Source organism: Bison bison, unplaced genomic scaffold, assembly GCF_000754665.1.
Source record: "Bison bison bison isolate TAMUID 2011002044 unplaced genomic scaffold, Bison_UMD1.0 scf7180017864307, whole genome shotgun sequence".
NCBI lineage: Eukaryota > Metazoa > Chordata > Mammalia > Artiodactyla > Bovidae > Bison > Bison bison.
Genome location: NW_011494879.1, coordinates 9,998,113 through 10,005,693, shown reverse-complemented (window position 1 = coordinate 10,005,693; position 7,581 = coordinate 9,998,113).

Here is a 7,581-nt window from a genome sequence, read left to right as displayed (position 1 = left end):
ATATTGCTGAAGCCTGGCTGGGAGAATTTTGAGCATTACTTTACTAGCGTGTGAGATGAGTGCAATTGTGTGGTAGTTTGAGCATTCTTTGGCATTGCCTTTCTTTGGGATTGGAATGAAAACTGACCTTTTCTAGTCCTGTGGCCACTGCTTAGTTAGAGAGTTGCAAATAGCTTTTATCTGCCTCCCTCAAATATGCTGCTCCAATATATACCTATGAGAAATTTAAACCTCTGGAGATGAGCAATTTTATTCTGCTATGGGATATCCGGAAGATGACTCCTAGCCAAAACACACACTCAAATAGAATCTTGTTAATAAAATAATTAACATCCACAGTTTACCTGAATTCTACCCAAATGTATAGTGTTTAAAAGGATCTTTAATTATTTCAACAAATGTGGCAATGGCTGTTGTTTCACATGTATTTACCCAGAGAGTATCATACAGGATTGTGTGATCAAAGTCAGAAACTGGCTTTAGATCACCAGTAGACTTGAGATTTCTAATTGTGCCCTGCTCTATGGTATGTAAGGAGAAGGCAATGGCAATCCACTCCAGTACTCTTGCCTGGAAAATCCCATGGACGGAGGAGCCTGGTAGGCTGCAGTCCATGGGGTCGCTAAGAGTCGAACACGACTGAGCGACTTCACTTTCACTTTTCACTTTCATGCATTGGAGAAGGAAATGGCAACCCACTCCGGTGTTCTTGCCTGGAGAATCCCAGGGATGGGGGAGCCTGGTGGGCTGCCATCTATGGGGTCGCACAGAGTTGGACACGACAGAAGCGATTTAGCAGCAGCAGCAGCAGCTATGGTATGTAAATACACTAATTTCCACATATTATTTCAGAATTAGTAATACAGTTGACTGCATTTGATTTTTTTTTTTTGTATTCAGGTGGTCTCAATATAAAATATGAAAGATCCAGACATTCAAAATGGGAACCATGCATAGAATATTTATTCATGTAACAAAGCATTCTTTGCATACCTTATTTTAGGTATATAATTAACTTCTAGACATCTAAACCAGCAATTATAGTTCCAAGACCTCTAAGACAAAGACTCCTGTCCTCAATAGCTTTCTAATGGAAATTGAGGTTGTTTCCATAGTGTAAGCTCTCGGGGGCTCAGAGAGAGAAATCTATCCTTGTTATATGCGTTTGTCCAAGATCTTGCCTTGCCTCAGCTTTTTAGTTGTACAGACTTTGTCTTATTCTTTAATGCTAGTTAGAAGCCTTTCTTTTTATTATCTTTATATTCGCAGTGGTGACTTATGTTTCTAGTGCACTATTTCCCTCCTGTTACCGTACTTGTTTTCTTTTTTTTTTCAGGCTGTGCCAAATAAGTTTAAAAATTTCTGCCTTGTCCTGTAGTTGTCCTCATTTTCCTTCACATGTGTGGGGCTAATAGTGCTTCCTGGGTGAGAGTATCTCATCTTTCCTTTTACTTTCTTTTTCCTCTTTATATTATAGAACCCAAATCTGTTTTCAAAACCAGATCTATTTACTCTGATTCTAATGTTCTTTCCCCAATTAAGATTCTTTTTGGTTTTGTTTTGTTTGATTTTTGCAAAATATATTAATTCTGAAGCCTTCCCAGCCTCTCACAGCTATTTCCTTTCTCACTTAACTTTTATTTTTCTTAAATAAATAATCGCCTCATTTTTCACTCGCTTCATTATCTATGTAAAGAAAGAAAGTGAAGTTGCTCAGTCATGTCCGACTCTTTGCGACCCCATGGACTATGGCCTACCAGGCCCCTCTGTCCATGGGATTTTCCAGGCAAGAATACTGGATGGGTTGCCATTTCCTTCTCTAGGAGATCTTCCTGACCCAGGGATTGAACCCAGGTCTCCCGCATTGTAGGCATATGCTTTACCATCTGAGCCACCAGGGAAGTCCCACAATCCCCAGCTCTGGAGGCTGATGCCTTATCCATTAGGCCACTGGGTTACCACCCATTATCTATGTATTTATTTTTATTTTTTCTTGTGCATTCAATCCAAACTCATATGTCACCCATTTGTTTTTTTCCAAATGTTCAAATATATCAGAAAACTCATCAAATCTAGTTTTCCTAAAGCCCTCCTTTCTGAAATCCCCTCTCCCATTCCAAAAGTGACCAGTTGTCGCTAACTCTGCCTCTCAGCTCTCATGCTGGGACAGTTGATAGCACTTGTCCTTACTTCTTGGACTCCATGTCTTCCTTTTCTTCATTTACTCCCTTGCTGTTATCTAACTTCTATTTATCCATTCCTGCGTGATAAACCACATCAAAACTCACTGTCCTCAAACAGTGTATGATCACCACCATTCAGTGGGTTAATGCAGTCTTCCACTCCACTTGGTAGTGATGGGGGAACAGGGGTGTCTGCAGTCATTCTAGGGCTTGATTGTTCTGCAATGTGTAGGTGCCTCATGCACATGGTTGACAGTCTATGCTGCCAGTTGACTGAGGGCTCAGCTTGGGCAGTCAGTCAGAGTGCCTGTGCATGGCTTCTCTGTGCTTGGGATTTTCATAGCATAGTAGCTGGGTTCTCTGAGGAAGCATTCCAAGAACGAGTTTTTCCATATGCCCAGAGAGAATCCTCAAGTCTTCTTGTATCTAGCTTTGGAAGTCCTAGAACATCATTTTTGCTGTATTCTGTTGTTCAAAGAAGCCACTAAGGCAAGCTCAGAAGTCAGGGAGAGGAATTAGACATCTTCTCTTGATGTGAGGAACAGCATGTGTGTAGAGAGGGGGTGGTCCCACTGGCAGCAGTCTTTGAAGTTCGCTAACATGATGGGTTAGCTAACTCTCCTGTCATAAACCCCAGCATTTCAGTGACTTGAATTAGTTCAGTTCTGTCACTCTGTCATGTCCCGCTCTTTGTGACCCCATGAACTGCAGCACACCAGGCCTACCTGTCCATCACCGACTCCCTGAGTCCACCCAAACCCATGTCCATTGAGTCAGTGATGCCATCCAACCATCTCATCCTCTGTTGTCCCCTTCTCCTTCTCCCCTCAATCTTTCCCAGCATCAGGGTCTTTTCCAATGAGTCAGCTCTTCGCATCAGGTGGCCAAAGTATTGGAGTTTCAGCTTTAACATCAGTCATTCCAATGAACACCCAGGACTGATCTCCTTTAGGATGGACTGGTTGGATGTCCTTGCAGTCCAAGGGACTCTCAAGAGTCTTCTCCAACATCACAGTTCAAAAGCATCAATTCTTCGGCAACTTGAATCAATGCCACTTTATTTCTGACTCACATATTGCTTCTCTTCCCTTCCATCTCATGGCTCCACATTCCCTTAGAGAATTAGAGTCCTATGCTGTAATTTAACATAGTTTTTAATTCATTTTTCTCTGCACTTGGTAGAGACTCATGTACTTCATGTATAGGAAAGTTTCCTGCATTATTTCTTGTAAATTTTTCTGTTCTATTCCCCCTTTCCCCCCCACTTATTGTTTCTTTTCTCATTGCAGTTAAGTATTGGCAATCTTGAGTTGATTATCTAATTTTCTTATCTTCCTTCCTTCTGCTTCTTTTATATATACTTTCTGTGGGATTGCCCCAACTTTATCTTTGAACACTTCTATTAAATCAAAAATTGGGGTCTGTCAAGTGTAAAAAATAATTTTTCTTGTTTTTTGGATTTTATCTTTCTAGAGCATCTTGTTCTTGTCCATAGGATGTATCTTCTCTTATCTTTCTGATGATATTGTCATGCTTATTAAAAAATATTAAAAAAAATTTCTTGCTGCTTCTGTGTCTTCAAGATTCCTAGTATCTTTTCTTTGGTCTTAATCTTTTTCATTAGAAATTATGTTTCCATATCTAGTGATTTCCCCCTTTGTCTCCCCCTCCCCACTCCTTTCCCCCATTAAGAATTAAAGCATTAAAAATTGAATGGTGAAAAGTCCAAGCTGACCTCCTGAGTGGGCATAATACCCTCTGATGAGCTTCCCTATAAGGAGGTTTGAGAGGAAACTGTTCCTTCTGGCCCAGAGGCAGTTCTTGGGAGTTTTTTCTCAGGGGACATTCAGTCTCCTCGACACAGTAATCTCTGTAGGGGTGTGCACGTGCCAGCCGCTGGTGGTTTAGGTGCTAGGCAGGACAGCGGGGCTAAGGTGGTGGCTGTCTCTTATTGCTTCTAATTTCAGCCCTTGTGCTTCATTCTTGCCTTCACTCTGTTGTCTCCAAATACAGAGTTTTCATGGTTTAATTTCCTTGGAAGATACATTTCCAACCTCCTCATGGACGTCGTGTGGGGGGTGGGTGGCCATTGCCTGGATACTCAGAGGTGAGAAGAGTTACCTGGGGCTTGACCAGGGGTCTTTAAAGTGATCCCTATGATTACATCCGGTTGCTTCACCCTGGCCTGTGGTGGTACGGGCACTTCCAATGCTCTTGTTAGCATTTTTTTTTTTCCTGCAGTATTAGCTACTTTCTTCACTCTGTTTTTTTTTGGTTGTTGTTGTTCTTTAATTGGGATAAAGTTGCTTTACACTGTTGTGTTAGTTTCTGCTGTACAATGGAGTGCATCAGCTATAGGTATACATACATCCCCTCCCTTTTGGATCTCCATCCCACCACCTACCCATCGCATCTAGGTCACCATAGAACACCAAACCGAGCTCCCTGTGCCCAGCTCAGCAGGTTCCCACTAGGTATCTTTTCCACATAGTGTGTATGTGTCAAGTCCAACCTCCCAATTCATCCCCCTCCCCCACCCATGTCCAGTTATCACTCCTCTACCTGCTCTGCACCTCCCAATTCAGTGAAATATTTTATCTGTTGACATCTTCTTTCCTATTCAGTTTGCCCCTATACGTTTGTAGCTTTTTCATGCCTTTATCTTTTTTTAGCAGGGTTCTGAGAGGGACAAGAGGGAGAGTGATCCCATTGCCTGCAGGGTTTTATAACAGCTAGGGAGACCCACACTTAGTTCCTATAGTTGTCTTTTTACATTAAAATGACAGTCCTAGGCTTTTCCCTGAAGCACTTAAGCCTAAGCTAGGTGTGCCTTCCAACACATCTATACCGTGTCCTGGGAGCAACCTTCTCCCATTTGTATTAAATTTTAAACTTGCTTTTTTTCTAAAAACAGTGCAGAATTGCAGATGTATTCATGGTTAGGAGTGGACAATCAGATTATGAACAGTGGGGCTTTATGTAACTTGGTCTCATATAGACTAGTAACATGGGTGTGTGTGTTTAGTCATGTTTGACTCTTTGCAGCCCCCTGGACTGTAGCCCTCCAGGCTCCTCTGTCCATGGAATTTTCCAGGCAAGAACACTGGAACAGGTTCTACACCAGGGGATCTTCCTGAGCCAGGAGTTGAACCGCATCTCTTGTATCTCCTGCATGGGCAAGCGGATTCTTTACCAAGAGTGACACCTGGGAAGCCCATATGCTGGTAATGGAGAAAGCAAAAACTTCTGAAGGCATAAGCATCTGGTTGTCCGTCTCAGTTTTGCCATTATTACTGTGTGACTTAAGGAACTTTGCTCAACCTTTCTGAACCTCAGTTTCCTTATCTACAAGGTATTAATAACACCTAACACCTAGCAAAGATCTATTGAAAATTTAAGGAAATGATGGTAGAAAGTGAGCTTGTGATGACGCTTAATAAATTGCAGCTGTTTTTACTCTGACTAAAGTCTTGCCCAGACTTCCAATAAATAGAAGTTTCTAGAGCTACTGACAAATATTCCTTCTCAGTCCCAAACAACAGGACAACAGCAGACAGTGCCTATTTAAAGAAAAGCCTCATTTAAATACTTGAGAAAAGCTATCTCCTTATCTTCCCCATAAATCTTCTTCTTTGCTTCTCATAATACAGAAATGAGTTCCAGGCCTGGAGACAGCAGTATCAGGGCAATATTTTATGGTGTTATTGCACTTTGGATCCAAACATGCCCCAAGGATTTTATAAGCAAAAATGAAATTTCTTCCCATCCCTGTGGCATAAGCATTTCATTACTAAATTTATAGACAGATAAACAGTGACTCACAAAAATGAAAACTTTCTCCCCAACGTTGGCTATGACTAATGGACTTTGGCAGAAAATAGCTGTCCATGTACCTCCAAGCATTTCAAATTCAGTTCTGCAATCTGAATCTCCTACCTGGTACCCCAAGGGATTGTGTGGAAGGTGAGACTAAAAAGCAGTCTTCTCATTGAGATACCAGATGCTATGCTGGGACTGGAGTCTGGGGAAGGAAAGACAGGGGCTGGAGGGAGTGTCACCAAAATGTGAAGTTGCAAAGACTGTTGTTTACTGGAATACAAAGGTATAAGTGTAAATGGGGAAGAATATATCTTGTAGAAAAAGAGGATGTCCGGAGACTTGATTCTTCTGATTCCTAGCTGTGATCTGGTCATGCCATTCAATTTAACAAGTGTTAATTGTCTACTTGGGCTTCCTAGGTGGCTCAGTGGTAGAGAATCCACCTGCCAATGCAGGAGACACGTGTTCAATCCCTGGGTGAGGAAGATCCCTGGAGAAGGTAATGGTAATACACTCCAGTATTCTTTCCTGGGAAATCCCATGGACAGAGGAACTGCGGGCTTTAGTCCATGGAGTGGTAGAGAGTCAGATATGACTTAGTGGCTAAACAACAGCAACAGTTGTCTACTTACCATGTACCAGTAACACTCAAAGCCAGCACTGCATTGATTTTTTCCTCTCTACCCAGAAAAGAAATCCCAGTTCTTTGAACATTTCTTGATAGTTTTATTATGTAAGTAGATAAAATTCTTTGAGATGAGTTAGTCTCTGCTAATGAAAAATTTGATTGAATTCAGTAAATATCGATTAATCATTATATGTGTGAAGTTTCACTGGGCAGGATCAGTGAGAGTTTCAGAGATGAATAAAGACCCAATTCATGCTCTCCTCTCCCCCTCCCCAAAGCCCACACTCCAAGCGAGAAGGTAGACATCAACAGAATGAGCTTGAATAGAAGCTGTGTGACGATGCGTGCTCTCCAAGAGATTTATAAGACTTGAGAGTAGAGAGATGAAGAAGAGCTTTGGAAGGACCAGGGAATGTCTCGCAACCGAGCAATAAAGGAACAGATAGAATTTTGATGAAAGGAAGAGAGAAGAAAAGATGTTCTAGGTGGAGGGATTAGCCTAAGGAAAAGTCGTAGAGGCGTGACAGGATATGGGCATTTGGGGAAATAATGCATGAAATGTAAAGTGTCTGGCAGAAGAATGACAAGAGATGACTGAAGAGGACCACTTATTCTTTGAATGTTTTACTATTCCCACCTGCAAAAAGAGGGAAAATAAAAACATTTACATCAAGATCTCTTCACATTTTACAGCTTCATGATTTTGATAACTAGAAGTAGGTCAGCTTAAAAACTGTCTATTGAAGAATTGGAGCAAAGCCAATCAGAAACCCTGAGAGAAGACCATCACTTAATTAGACATAGAAGAATCTCTGACTGAGGGAAACCTTACTCTATTTTCTTATTTTATTTAAAAAATCAAAGGGAAGGACACTAATTGTCCCAGCTTGTATCAGGTGTCACTGTTTCTCTAGACCAAGGATTGTTGGCATGGAATATGGGATTTCTAAG